Source organism: Indicator indicator, chromosome 2 (assembly GCF_027791375.1).
Source record: "Indicator indicator isolate 239-I01 chromosome 2, UM_Iind_1.1, whole genome shotgun sequence".
In the NCBI taxonomy this organism is placed as follows: Eukaryota; Metazoa; Chordata; class Aves; order Piciformes; family Indicatoridae; genus Indicator; species Indicator indicator.
Window position 1 is genome coordinate 52615445 of NC_072011.1, and position 15000 is coordinate 52630444.

The 15000-nt window shown below is 42.5% G+C and overlaps 1 protein-coding gene across 1 annotated transcript in view; it reads left to right on the forward strand.

The window, feature by feature from the left end:
• The window catches only part of PROX1 (prospero homeobox 1), a 37492-nt gene that overhangs the window by 15594 nt on the left and 6898 nt on the right, over positions 1 to 15000 (forward strand). The window lies entirely within an intron of this gene.

The window sequence follows — 15000 nt, forward strand, 5'->3', positions numbered from 1 at the left end:
GAGGGAAAGAGGGGTTAAAAGTGGTGATGATTGCAGATCCTTTCACTGAGTCTTTCTTGTGTTACCTAATATAATGAGAACTTCCTAGAAGTTTAAATCTTAGTTTTCCTTGAGGATCCAGTGCAAAGATCATTAGAGTGTACCATGCAGCTTCAAATGTAGCCAATGTAACTTTTCCTGAGAAATGCGCAGCCCCTCCCCCACAAGCTGCAAGGCAAAAATGACTAGTACTGTAATGCTGAAATTGGATCCAAAAGGATTTAGCAAAGTGAGCATTTGCCATATATAGCATCATCAAAGTTCCTTTCTCTCATACTTCAGTGATGCTTTGCTGATCTTCTGATTAGTCTGATATGCTGTCTCTTAAATCACCTCCACTATTCCTAAACTCTCCCCTTTTGTGTTTTCTTGGGTGAATTTTGTGCATATGCTTTACTACTCCTAAACTTGACTATTGGGAAAAAATGATACAGCTAAAATGTGCCTGTGGTTCCTATCAGGCTCTGCCATTGATTTGCTCAGGAATCTGTGATACTGTGTTCCTCTCCCAGCACATTGGAACTGACAGCTTGTAGCAAAGTCAAATAAGATGTTTAACAAACCACATGCCCTATCGCTTTTAGCTTTGCCATTGTACCCTTGTGGCTGTGAGCCAGAGACAGATACAATGCCTCCTCCAGCGCTATGCAACTTTGCCTGTGTTGCGTGTCCACATGTGTGTGCTTGTAGCTTGTTCTTCCACATTTCTCTCTCATCTGGTAGGGTTAGTTGGAGAAACCTGCGCTGGGATGCACAGAACAATTTGAAGATGAGTTTTGAAAGAGGGAAAAACTAATCCATGATCTTTTTATTATTTTTGTGTGTGTGTGTGAAAAGTGAAAAAGCTTCTCTGCTCCAGGGCAGTTCTTCCAGGAAGGGAGAAAATGGGTTGTCCTGGTGAATGAAAGCCACAAATACCAAAGTTGGTCAGAAAAAGACGACAGCTTGCTGTGCCACTTGATATCTGTCTCATTTGTGGTGTTGCCATAGGCTTTTTGAATTCCAGCTGCAATAATTAAAGTTAGGTAGTGTTGCAATGCATCAAAAGAAAATAAAAATCCCAGATAATTTCATAACTTTCTTTGAAAATGCATGCTAACAGAGATCATCGGAGCTCACAGTTGTGACTGTGGCGGGATGATTTTAAATAAGTGGGACACCGTGCTGTGAGTTAAAATAAAAATAGGGTTAAAAACATAAATAAGGTGGTTTATTTTTTCCAATATATTTACTTAAAATAAGCAAAATAAATTGCCCTGAAGACAGTATTTGGGCAGTAATTGGATTTTAGCCTTGCTTTGGATCCCATTCCTCTTCCATCATCCTTGTTACCTTACAATTTTTTGTAGTTACTGTCTTTCTCCATGTATTAACATCTCTGCACGATGCCTGTTCCTTTTCCTTCTGGGCATTTAATGACTCAGTCTTAGTTCTGAAGTCTCAAGGTCTCTCTGTGCCAGTGATTTCACTCTATGCCCTCCTGCCTACTCCTTACACTTGCCACGCTCCTCTGCGTAGTGAGCAAATGAGCACCAAAGCAAGCCCCCACACACGCCATCTTTCTGAGCTCAGCCTGCCTGCTGCTTCACGGGAACTCGCCCGGTTTCGCAGACATAGTTATTGAGATTGATCACAATGGTGACACGTCTGCCAAGCTGCGTTATTTGCACAAATCCACTCTGCAGTTTTAGTACAGTGGGACTCGACACGATGATTGCCTCTTTTCATAGAGCTAGTTACAGCACTTGTCGTCATTTCGAACGGGGGGGAAACATTTTAAAGAAGTTTGCTCTGCTTTTTGGCAGGGGAAAACTATACTAGTGGGAAAAACCTAATTAAGACCAGTTGTACTCAAGTCGTAGCAGAATGTTTAACTTCAGGCATTCTGAGTCCCATAAAAATCAATGAGATTATGTAAAACAATTCAAATAACACCACCTATAAAATCTAAGTAATAACCTTGTCATGTAAGTGGCCTACAAACTCTTGAAAGGAATGCTGGCTGGCAAAATTTTCAGAAGTGATGATGGGTTTAGGCTAATTCCATTTTGGGATGCTCAACTGGAGATGTATTAATGAGAGCCACTCTGTTAGGAGATCCTCAACAGTCCATTGCCTGAAAATGAAGTGAGCCAAGCACTGCATCCAAAAATTGAGACATCCTAAATATCAAAAATTATGGCCACTCATGCTTATTTTAGGAACTATTATTCTTCCCCAGTTCCATCTGCAGGATTCATCTTGAACTGAATTAGTGTTCATTAAAAGAATTAAAGCCTTCAAACCTGATTCTTACTTAAGCTGAGGCCACTTATGAGTAGTTTTGGAATACACGGGCACTGTAGTACAATTTGTAACCACTGTAACAGTTCTTTACACAATCGGAGTGGTGCAAATTGACCTCAAGAGAAGTGAAAATCAAATCCATAAGTTGCTAACTTGCATCTCAGAGATTGCTCTTTCCATACAAACTGCTCTGCCATGGCAGTCACTGCGCTCTGGTGGTACCAGCAGTGGGCACAGCCTAATGGGACAGTTGTTTGTTTCAGTATTAAACTCCTCACATTTTTTTCCCTCAGCTGCACACTTCCTCCTTCAAGGGCTTTATTGTTGTAGTGTTTCAACATCGTTCTCAGCATTCTTACAGACAAAGTCAGAAGGCCACTATCTTGTGATCTGCAGCAAGGAGAGTAAAGCTGCTTTGATAATTTGAGAATAGCAAATGTAACAATCTTGATTCCTCTGAAGAAAAACTGAAACATAGCTGTCTAGGTGGAACTTCTGTTTCACTTTAAAATCTTGATTTCAGGAAATGTAATTGATGCCCTCAAGCCTTTTTCCTTCGGTTGCTGTTTTTGTTTTGTTAAAATTTTGAGATAAATGAAACCAGCCTTTAATCAAGTAACAAAATCCACATCTTGCAATAGAAGGTTCGTGCGTTGCATGTATCAGTTAATGCTTGTTAATCAGTTTTTGCAGTTAGTTGAACTGCATATTGTATTTGGAAGCTATTAGGGAGAGAATTGAGAGAGGAATACTGTTGCAGGACTCCACTCAGTTTTTCTGTTTGTGTCCTTTGGATTCAAGGTGTTTGTATAATGAAGTTGGCACATTGATATATGATCTATTTTTTAATGTCATTACAATTTTAGTTCACTCTGCTTTTTTGTCATTGGGTTACATTTAAGCACAGCAAGATCAACTTTAAACTTCCTTACTCAACAGCTTTATTAGTTATAACATACCGTGACCTTTCTCAACATTCTTAAAGAAAAAGATAGAGTGTAATGTCACTTTACTTTGCTTATTGTTCTTTGTTGTGGTGAACAAAGCATTTTCTACAGTGGCTATAGCACATAATTATACAGCTTTCAATAGCGATGTCTTGGCACATATCAAAGTTCAGAAGAGCCTTTAGAAAAAAAAAGATGTTTTGTGGCAGCCTAGGGAGGGTCTCATCTTTCCTTCAGAAAATAGTTCAAGGCTCTTCTGTCAAGCTTCCCTACTTAGAGCTTTTTCTCCTCCTGCTTCATAAAGTTTAAAGGGGATTCAGTGGAGTTCTATGATCTATTTCCTTTGAAAGATTGTTCCTTTGCACAGAGAAGTCCTTTGACTTCAAGAGTTCACAGATTCATGTCTTTAGGTATCATATGTCTGACCTTATCAGTTACTCTATTTAATGTAGGAGAAAAAGTCTCAACTCTTTGTGTTTGTCTGTTTTGCCTCTGTGAAATGATTTGGTGAAAAGACCATCCTTTTTAACACACCACTGAGAGGCCGTTTCTGACTGTAACCTACCCTGTGGTTCTTCTAAAAAAAAAAAAAAATTGTCCTTGTGTTTTGTGTATGGATGATTTCACAGTGAGAATAGAATTATACAAGGACAGACACACATAAAAAAATCTTTTGCTCTTTTTTCCTAAATGATCTATTGGCTATTTTGGTGGCTGCTACTCTGGTTCCCCAACAGGCACAACCATTTAACAAACACAGAGATAGCGGCTGGAGTGCTGGGCCAGCAGTAGGTTTTCCCTTGCTTCGACCTACCCCAAAGGCCTTCATAATTAATTGTCCTTCAGAGATGAGGAAAGTTCAGAGACAGTGTGTGTAGCGATGTCTATTGTCTGACATTCAGTTCTCCTTCCCTCAGCTCTTTTTCTTCATTCCACAAAGGGTTATCAATAGGAGCAGGGAGCAAGCTCTCTTCTAACAGCTGCTGGTGGTGGCTGTAGCTTTCTGTGGAAGGTATCATTGTGTTCAGCCATCTATGGATTAAATGGCTGGAAAAGTTCTAACAACCTTTTCAAACGGGCGTGTTTATTTCATCTAGATTACACAGACCTATTTAGCTAATTAAAAACTTTCTCAGAACCCCTTTTTTCCTATTCAAGGGAAGAAAAAAAAATTAAAACACTGCTGTAATTGTGAAGAATGGCTGCAATGCAACTTTGGTAAATAAATGAAAAATTCAATCTGTCAGCTTTGATCGAAACACACCCAAAAAAGCACAGGCTTGTTTGTCATGTTGTCTTGAAGGTTTGTTTTGTGGTTTGCTGTTTGTTGTTTTTTATTCTTAGAAGGCAGAAAGGTGCACAGTAGAAAAAGCGTAAAAGAAAACATTGGTATAAGCTGTAACAGAAACAAACACTCACCCAATTTAAGAAACTGCCACAGTTCATCCTGTCTCTGGTCCTAACATCAAAGTACAAAGACGCTGGAGTTTGCTAAACAGATTATTAATGTTGTGCCTTCTGCGATTAATTTGCAATCCTCTGTGGTGTAGTTACTAAACTTCATATCTAAAAGGACAAAATTATATACATGCTTCCTTGTTTTCCCTGATGATATGCTAAACAAAGATACAGTGTGGTTGGTAGATGGGCAAGAAGTACAGTCAAATTAGAACTGTTTATTACCAATCGTTATATTACTGCTCCAATTAATTGGGCGAAGCCAAAAAGGACAAATACAATCATTCTTCCACTGAACAGTTTAACTAGCAAATTAGGGAGATTTTAATAAATAAAAAAAGGAGGGGGGTGGGGGACAGGGAAGAAAAAGAACTCCACTCTGGACCTCCACCTGCATTCTTCATAAATACATCACTTTGCAGTGAAAAAGAATAATGATACAAAACGCTTTCTGGGCTCCATCTCACTTCCTTACTGTTAAGAAGGACTGCACAACAATCAAGATGAATTATTGTACTGATTAAGTTATTACGCCTGGCATTTTGAAACAGGTTTTCTGTATTTAAGAAGAAATTGCATACAAAGTAGATGCAGCTAATACAGTAATGCAAAAAAAGATCATAAAAAATTAAAGTTATTCTTATGAATCTTTCATTAGAAGCAATGAAAAGGGACACTGGTGAAGCCAAGTGCTTTGTTCTTCTGAGCTCCTCTTGTAGGGCCAGATCCTGCAAACAATTACGTACTTGAGCATTCCTTCTGCGAGAGTCCTCTTGGCGCCTTCAGCATATCTGCTGCTCTTTCACCGTTTGCCTGCTTAGGCCTGTGGATTACTTACCAGCGTTCCACTTTATCAAACAGATGTTCCCTTTAAAAATTGACAAAAGTCTTGTAAAAAAAAAATATACCACAAAATCACACAGCTGTACAGAGGCAAACACTTGCTTTTATGCCGGAGGAGCTGTTGTGAAATGATTTAAGGCTACTCAGAGCTTTTCAGATTACTCCCCACCGCAAATAACATGTTAAGTAGTAAATTGCCCTAAGCGGTGTTTTATTACTGATCAATAAAATAGTAATCTTCTCTTTTAGTGTGGAAAAATATTTCAGTGGTATTTTTCTTGGTTTAGTTCACAGATAGAAGTAAACCAGAGAGCACAACCCTCCCCTTCTCCCTCCCCCCCCCAAAAAAAACCCACCAAAAAACCAAAACTCATCCTCTGTTGTTTCTAATTTTGCTTTGAGGGAATCCTAGAATTGTTCCATCTGAATGGTGCAGGGTTTCTGTTCCTGTGCTCATGCTTGCGTGTAGTTGTGGTGTGCCATGTTTTGGTTTGGGTTTTTTTGTTTTTTTCTTTTACAATTATTTACTGGTACTCATCCTTGTTGCCCGATCCTCTTCTCAAACAATACAACCCCCTCCTAAAAAATAAATAAAAAACAAAAACAAAAAAAAAAAAACAACACCAACAAAACAAAAAAAAAAACGACAAAACTTGGCAAACTCTTCTGACTCCTACTGCCATTTCATTTTGCATTCAACAAGGAGTACTGGGAATTGAAACGTCAACTGGAGATTGAGAAAAGCACCAATTTATAGTGTGTTAGCCTCGCACAATTCAAGATTTCTTTTGCTAGCTGCACACATTATACCCAACATCTCACCACTCTCTTGTGGCAGTTGTGAGGAATGGCTATTCCTTCCCGTGTGTGTACTACAGGCCTCTAAAGACTCTTATTTATTCTCTCCCATGTCACCTTGTGTACAGTCTGGTCTGTGACACTGATGGTGATTATGTCATTATTTTGCTCTGGGGGCTTTGGCACATCTGCAGAGCTGATGCACATCTTCTTTGTTACGCTGGCATACGTCCCATATCGCAAATGCTTCATTAGCCTTACTGCCTGCCTCCTTGCCAGACAAGAATACCCAAATCCAAGCTTCTTTTCGCTCTGGTCTTTTGTGTCTGTGATGAGCCTTTATTCATCTTCCTAGTTCTTCCCTGTTTTCTATTTTGCTATGTAAAACTGATTTCCAGATGTCTGTCATTCTCCAAAAAACCATCATAGATGAGGGTTGAGAAGCAAGGTGAATTTTAACCCATGTCATCCCTCACTCACATAAATTCTTATCCCTCATAAGCTGAAATGCTTTTTTCATTCATCTTGAATATAGAAAGAGATCATTAGGCTAGGGAGTTCAATTTTAAAACTTGATGTTTGCAAAGGAAAAAAAAAAAAAGGAAAAAAGGAAAATAAACCAGTGGTTTCTCTTCCTATTTAATAAATCCTAGTTCTGGTAGTGGACAACATGCAAGTTGCTCTTCCAGACTTCTATAATTTCTTTAGACAACTTAGATAAATTTCACACTCAGAACTTTTGGAGAAGCAGCAGCGTCTAATGAAGGAGGAGATTGTTCATGAGAGCTGATCAGCTGAAATTTCTTATATCCTGTTTTGAAGTGTCATGTTTAAAAGGACATAGAACATTTGGTGCTGTGAAAATTGAGGAAAATGTTTCATCTTCTAAACTTTATCTAAGTTTCTCTATATAAATGTCATACTAGAGAGATGTGAACAGTGGGTTAGCTTACTAGCTTTGTAGGATTTTTTTTTCCCTACGCATCCCACCCCATGTTTTTTGCTCCATGACGCTGAACTAAATTCTAGGCTGTATTCTTAGTTTCTGGTGTAAATCAGCTCCAGCATTTGCTGCAGCTAATTAATCTGTGCCAGTTGAAGAGCTCTCTTTTGGTTTCTTACTATATAGTCAAGTGTGTGAATATATGTTAAAAGTTAATTGGAAAAGTTTAATTTGTTTATTTTAAAACTAAAAATTAAATACAGACTTGAAATTGGAGTCCCAGAGCCATCATGTTATGGATGTGGAGTGGAGGGGGTGCATTGTTTTTGTTTTTGTAAGGAGTGCTTGCCAAAAGAGGAGGTCCCAGGCGATACCGTCTCACAGTGCAGGGTCAGGGTTTTGTGACTGACTTTAGCAGAAGTCTTACAGATCGCATTGCCTGTCCTATAGGACTTTGAAGAGGTCACCTTCACACAGAACACTGCTTGCTTGATATCTTCAATGTGTTTTAAAATGGATGCAAGTCAGGCTCTTGTAATGTGAATTAGCAAACTGTCATAGCTTTGGAAACTCTGGGAGAGGTTTAGCAGCATTGTGACCCGTGCTGGTTTCTGAACCAGCTTTCGGGGGTGTTGCTCTCCCTTTCTCAAAGCAGGTGTTCCTGGGCTAAGGGAGCAGTGGCAACACAGATTTGCTTGTGGAGAGATCTTCCAACATTGATATGGAGAGCAATGGGGATGCTGTTTTCAAAGACACTTAAAATCTGTAAGGGCAAAATACTGAAGCTGTGAGGAAGTATCAGCAGAATGTTGCAGGGGCCATGAGAGAGAGAACCTCAGAGGTGAAGTAGCTATGGTTCAGTATCTTACTGAATTGTGATTAATGACACAAGTGAAGTTAAATACTGTTTGGTACAAAGTCTTGAGAGTACTATATCACTTTCTGTAGTTACACAGAGCACGTCACCTGCAATACTCGAGTACAGTTGCATTTTGTAGTGCAGAGCAGGACCCTGGCATTTTCCTGATGTGCAAGTGTGGGTGAGCAAGAGAGAGATGGACCACCGGAAGGGCTCTCTACAGAAGGTAATCACAGAATCACAGAATACATCCAGTTGGAATAGACCTCAAAGATTATCCAGTCCAACCCTCGACACAGCACTGAAGGAGAAGAAGCTGGCCCCAACCTTGCTCCAGCCTCCCTTCAGGTAGCTGTAGAGAGTGATGAGGTCTCCCCTCAGCCTCCTCCTCTCCAGACTGAACAACCCCAGCTCCCTCAAATGCTCCTCATAGGCCACGTGTTCCAGGCCCTTCACAAGCCTCTTTGCCCTTCTCTGGACATGCTCCAGCACCTCAGTGTCCTTCCTATAGTGAGGGGCCCAGAACTGAACACAATACTTGATGTGTGTCCTCACTAGTACTGAGTACAGAGGGACAATCACCTTCCTGTTCCTGCTGGCCACAGTGTTTCCAATACAAGCCAGAATGCCATTGGCTTTCTTGGCCACCTGGGCACACTGATGACTCATGTTCAGTCAACTGTCAACCAAAACCCCCAGGTCCGTCTCCAAGTCACAGCTCTCCAACCACACATCCCCGAGTCTGTAGTTTACCATGGGGTTGTTGTGACCCAGGTGGAGGACCTGGCACTTGGCCTTGTTAAACTTCATACAATTAGTCTAACCTGTCCAGATCCCATCCTAAAGCTTTCCTACCCTCTGGTGGATCAACACAGCCACCCAGTTTGGTGTCATCTGCAAACTTACTGAGGGTGCACTCAATCTCCTCATCCAGATCATACATAAAGATATTAAAGAGGACAGACCCAGTTCTGAACCACTAATGACTCAGCACCAGCCAGACTTAGCTCCATTCACCGTCACTCTTTGGGACTGGCCATCCAGCCAGATTTTTATCCAATGCAGAGTGCACTTCTCCAAGCCTTGTGCCATGAGTTTCTGGAGGAGAATGCTGAGGGAGACAGTGTCAAAGGCTTTACTAAAGTCCAGGTAGACAATGTCCAGAGCCCTTCCCTCATCCACTAGGTGGGTCACCTTATTGTAGAAGGAGGGAAGATAAGTCAGGCAGGACCTGCCTTTCATAAACCCATGCTGGCTGGGCCAGATAGCCTGTAAGTGCTGTGTGATGGCACTCAGGATGACCTGCTCCATAACCTTTCCTAGCAATGAGGTCAGACTTGACAGGCCTGTGGTTCACTGGATCATCCTTCTGCCCCCCCCCCTCACATTTGGTAGCCTCCAGTCAATTGGGATCTACCTGGTTAGCCAGGAGTGTTGACCAGTAATGCTGAGCAGCTTGGTGAGCCTTTTGTGTGAGATGCCTCTTGTGATGATTTCTCCCTGAAGGGACAAGGTTCATCTTTCTTATCTGCAGAGGGGGAAGGTACATGGTCAGGATCAGCCTCATTTTGTGTGCTACCGGAGAGACTCGTGAACTGCCTGCTGCAGGGGGTGGAGGGGTGGGTGGTTTCAAGGCTCCAGTGGAAATGTGCTATCAAAAGAAGATCTGTCCAAATGGTGGTCCGGAGTGCTCAAAGATATGGCCTTGGTCTTGTTTCTGTAGTTAATGGAGAGGTTTTGTAGGGAGCATCTGACCAGGGTGGCATGATCTCTGTTGCTAAGCAGAAAGGCTGCTGCATTGATTGGGACTTAGGAGAGAATTGTGGTGTGGACACATAAATGCATTTAAAGCAGTAGTCTAAAACTTCAGGAAATTTTTAGAGGAGGGAGGGGAAATCAATGTTGCAAATAAGAGCCCCTTAACTACTGAATATCAGTCTTCAGGGGTAAACTGAAATAGCTTATCTTGTGCAGTTGTAGAGAGGGCTGGCTCCATCAGATGAGGCCCAGCCTCGAGGTTATCTAATCCAGCACTGTCTGGAGTCACACTATTTCCTTCCACAAGGGATAAAGAGGAAGCTCTGTCCATTAGGACATAAGACGTCATCTTCTGACCTCACAGGCTTGTGAGCCCCTGGCAGGTCCTCCACTGAAGCTTGTAATGGGGTGTTTGTAGCCCAGTTTGGCTAACCACACGATTCAGGCTGGAATAGATGGAGCAATTTATCTCATCATGTTGGGCTCCAGATGCCCATAAAAGCATGGTTACGTTGGGAGGAGGTTTGTCAGAGCTAATGAGGGGAGCCTGGGCAAGTGGAGCCAGCTTCATTTGCAACACCCCTCACCCGTAACCATGCATAATTCCCTTCCCATGCCCCTGCCCTCTGCCATGGGAAAGAGGAAAGGAGGTACCCTGCCTGCCAGAGGGCATGCTTACCACCTTCATGACACCCCCAAAAGGACCCAGTTACTGCCTGTTTCCCTGCCAGACTGATTAAACACCACCTGCTTCCCATCCCTCTCCCCACCTCTGTCCTCACTCCCCCCTACCCCAGCACATGCAAACCAAGGGCGAGAGCACAGCTGGAGCTTTCCAGGGGTGACTTCAATGGAGAGAGACGGGAAGAGTGTACAAGAGCAAGCAACACCAATTACAGATGTTTACTAACTGTTAATGACATTTTTATACATGTAAAATATATTCTAGATGTATAAGCTTTTGCTTACTACTTCTACTAGAGTGCTGGACATTAAAAAATCCCTGTACACTGCATGTTCTATAAAACAGCACTTTCTGCCTGCCCAGCTATTCTATGCATGGAAATACACTGTGAAAGTAGAGGACTTAGGGCTGATGAGAGACATACCTGCTCATCACAGCCCAGGCCCTGCCTCCTGGTCCTTCTGAGTACATGGGAAGATGAGTCCAGAAGAGTATGCAATAACCTCTCTGCTGTTCCTGCAGCAGAGCCAAAACTGGGTGGTCATCCCTGTACTCACTTTTCTGGACAGGCTTTTTGTGGGTGCCTGTAAGTGGTACCTGGCAGAATTTGGCAGCAGGTACGTAATATGCTGCTTGGCATTGTGAGCAGCCTCTTGTAGCAGATTGCATTTCACCGCAATGGGACCGAGTTCAAATTAAGTGTATGTGAATTTTATTTCTTCATCTTTCAAATGGGGCAGGTTCTGGGATGTGTCAGTAACCGCCACTCCTCTAGTTCTTTCTTACATTTCCCAGCACATCCTAAACCCCTAACTATCATAAGCCATGGGAGCCTTAGTGATTTTTCCATTCTGCAGCAGTGCCATTGGCAATGCAGTAAGTTAAGGGCAATCAGAGTTTCCATTAGAAACCTACATCTCATGCAGTTCTAATTCATCAGTAAGGCAGAAGAGGAAATTTGATAATCGCCTCCCCTAAAATGCTATCAGTGATTTTTGAGGGGGAGAACTGAATTTCAAGAGGCAAAAAGTCTAAATAAATTGCAAATGGAAATTATTTTTATTTTGTTTTAGCCCACTCTACTTGCAAGTCATAGTAACCTTTGTGCTTAAAAACTAGCACATCAAGGCTGTTGTGTTTGCATAAGACAGTAGATGTGTTTCTGTGATAGCTAGGCTCATCCTCTGAACCCTGGGCACAGCAGTCCCAGGACAGAGGTTCTCCAGGGGCACTAATGTGTAGGATGCCTCTCGTGTACTGCAAAATGGGAAGATGGGTCCCAACTCTGCGAGACGGAGTTCCAGCCCGAGCGAGCTGCGGAAGCGCTGCTGTGTGCGTCCACTCGGGGCACGAAGCACCAATGGCTCTTGGTGCTCCAGCCGTGCAGGGAGCCTGCTGAGTACTTCCCAATCTTTATTTGTGGAAAAGCTTAATTGAAATGCAAGTGATTAAATCTAATGTATCACGCCGTATCCATTTTCACTGCACTACCACTTTCACTTCCCTGATAATATCAGGCATCTCAGCAGCCCCACTGTCAGTGTTTTTTTTTTCCTTGTAAGAGCTATGCCCATTCTCCCTCCTCTTTGTGAGCTTGGTGGATGAGATAACAGTAAGCCAGCAGTAGATTACTAGTGCCCCAAACTCTACTCAAGGGATAAGGCGTCTCAGCTTTGTTTCAGACAAACACTTTTAAAATACATTCTTAAATCATTAGAGGAAGTGTTTTCCAGCTTTTCCAAAGAATAAGAAAGCTACAGTGTAACACTAAATGCAGTAAGCAACCTCTGTTCTTTTCCTATTTTTATTCTTTTGAGCTGGACTCAGGCTAATGCTTTTCCCTTCCCAAATGCCAGACTGAGAGCTGTTGTTAATGCTGCCCCTAATGAGTGGGCTTCTCTTTGTGTCCCACAATGGGAGAGCAGACCATTCTGAACAGCCACCCAATTTCTTGTCCATCTTCTCTTTCCAAAAAATCTGTTTCTTAACAGATTTGTACAGCAGGAGTCATGAGAGGAAACTTGAAGGCAATACATGCAGACTGTGGCGGCACCAGAGAGCTGCTGCTGTAGCCAGGGGAATTGAGACACATGTAGTGGTGGGCAAACTGACACCCCACTCTCTAGAAAGGTGGTGATGGGGAGAAAAGTGTTTTTACTGCAGTGTCCAATAGTTGAGCTATTTTTCATTTGTGTTTATAAAATAAAAGCATCCTTTCCAACTATTTCCCTCTCCTCATAAGTGATAATGGAAGAGGCATTATCCTTTCCATCACCTGAGCCAACCTGTTTTTTTCTAAGAGGTGTCCAGGATGTTCAGCCAATTGAGTGATCTAATTAGCTGAAAATTGTTAATTTCCTTTACCTTATAAAGCACCTAACACAGAAACTGTTAAATAATGTTAAGTGTCAGACTTAAACTGAGAACATTGGGCCATATGCTGCCGTGGCTTTCACGCCAAAAAGTGTAGCAACTTACTCCAAAACCTGCCTCCAATTCCTGTGTAGAAGCCAAAGCCTCCTGCTTGATATGCTGCCACACCAACTCACAGTGCTGACATGGTCCCACACAGCAGCTCACTGCATTCAGGGAAAAGAGCCTCTGCATGAGGGGAGGTGATGGTCTGGATAAACATGGCAGGGGCCAGGACACTAGCATGATACTGCAGATGCTGCCCTTGTGAGCACAGGAAAACCAACCAGTGCTGCTCAGGGCAGTGTTATCCTGGAAATGGTGGCAGATCTGTTCTAGCAGCTGCTAATTGTGCAGGTTCCTAGTGTGCAGAGCACCTGGTGGATAGGTTAGCTGCCATGCAGCTCTTCGTTAAAAGCAGGGGGATCCCTGACTCTGTGTGATGTATGTGAGGAAGTGTCTGCTCCCAGTGTCATGAGCCTCCCCACAAGCCTGCAGACAAGTGGCTTCAGAAGTAGTGTGATGCCTCACTGTGCTACTGATGGCTTGACCCTAGCATTGCTTTCATGCAGTTTCTCACAGGTAGGGAGGGAACTGGAAGAGCTTGTCCTTGATAGGCTTCCTGCACAACAGGCTGTGGGTATGGGAATATGTGTTTAGGTGCCATCTTGCCCTGAAAGCCCACCTATAGGCTTAAATCTTCCTCGTGTGAGGAAGAGGCTCAGGGTTACACATTGGTGATGCAAGTGGAGTTTCTCAAGCATCTTCTTTAAGGTGCCCCCAGAGCTCACCAAAGTAAGGAGAGGGGGTGCCTGTGCACATGTACTTTCTGCTTTGCATGAAGTTTCCCCCTGAATCTCTTCTGCTCTTGCTGTACTGGTGTGGACAGTTGTGCATACATAAAAGCTATCTGCCATGGTGCTGCCCATCGTGAGACTGCTGCTCTGTAGTGGACTTGCTTATCATCCTGGGTATGTTCTCCATCACTTGTCTAATAGATGCTGTTTATGCCTTATGCTTAGGTTAAAAGGTTCCCTGTGGAGTCCCTCTCTATAGCCACTGTCTAGATCATCCAACTAGAAGAGCAATCTGGCCTGCCTCCTCTTACCACCTCCAATCTGTTTACCTCCCATTACCACGACCTTGTGCTCTGCAACGTGAGCAGCCTTCACCAGCTGAAGACCTCTGATCCTTCATCCACTAGAGATTTTGGCTTTCCTATTTGGCAAGGTGACTTGTGGCCCACCAGGTCAACATGAATAGAGACTTTTTAAATCCATAATGTCCTGCAAATGCAAATGCAAAAAAAAAAGCCACCTCCACATAATTTAACCTCTCCTGGCAGCCTGACATCTTGGGCTGTTTGGGCTGTCTGTGCTGCACTTGCTTATTCCTATTCATAATTAGGATCCAAAAAAAACCTAAACGCACACTCACCAAGAATTCTACTTGATATAAAATTTGAAAGTAAAATCAATCCTGGACCAATCTTATCATTTTTAAAGTATGTTTATCCAGCTTTGTAGTAGGAACAAGCAGACTGTTTGAAGGCCACATAGTTTTCAAGCCTTGGTTGCAACACGTTACCCCATTTTGAAACCGTCTTTATCTAGCCGAGAAAACTAAATTCTGTTTGACAAAGTAGCACTCCAGCCAGTTTATCTTGCAATATGGCTTTAGCTCACAGAGCCTATTGATTTCCTTAAATTAATGTTTACAGAATGCTACTGAATTTCACTCAACGGGACATTGTTCTTTTGAAGCTTTGTAAAATATGATACAGAGTGTTATTGCCGTTTGTTCCTTCGGTAAGACTGATGAAACATTTATTTTTTTGAAGTGCAGCCTTGAACTATAGCTGTTTCCTACAAGTGTGTTTACTCTTGGAACATTAGTAATACAACACACTATCAGACTCCAGCACAATACCACAGGCAAAGTCTGTAGGTGCGCTCTGACCAGCCTAATCGTA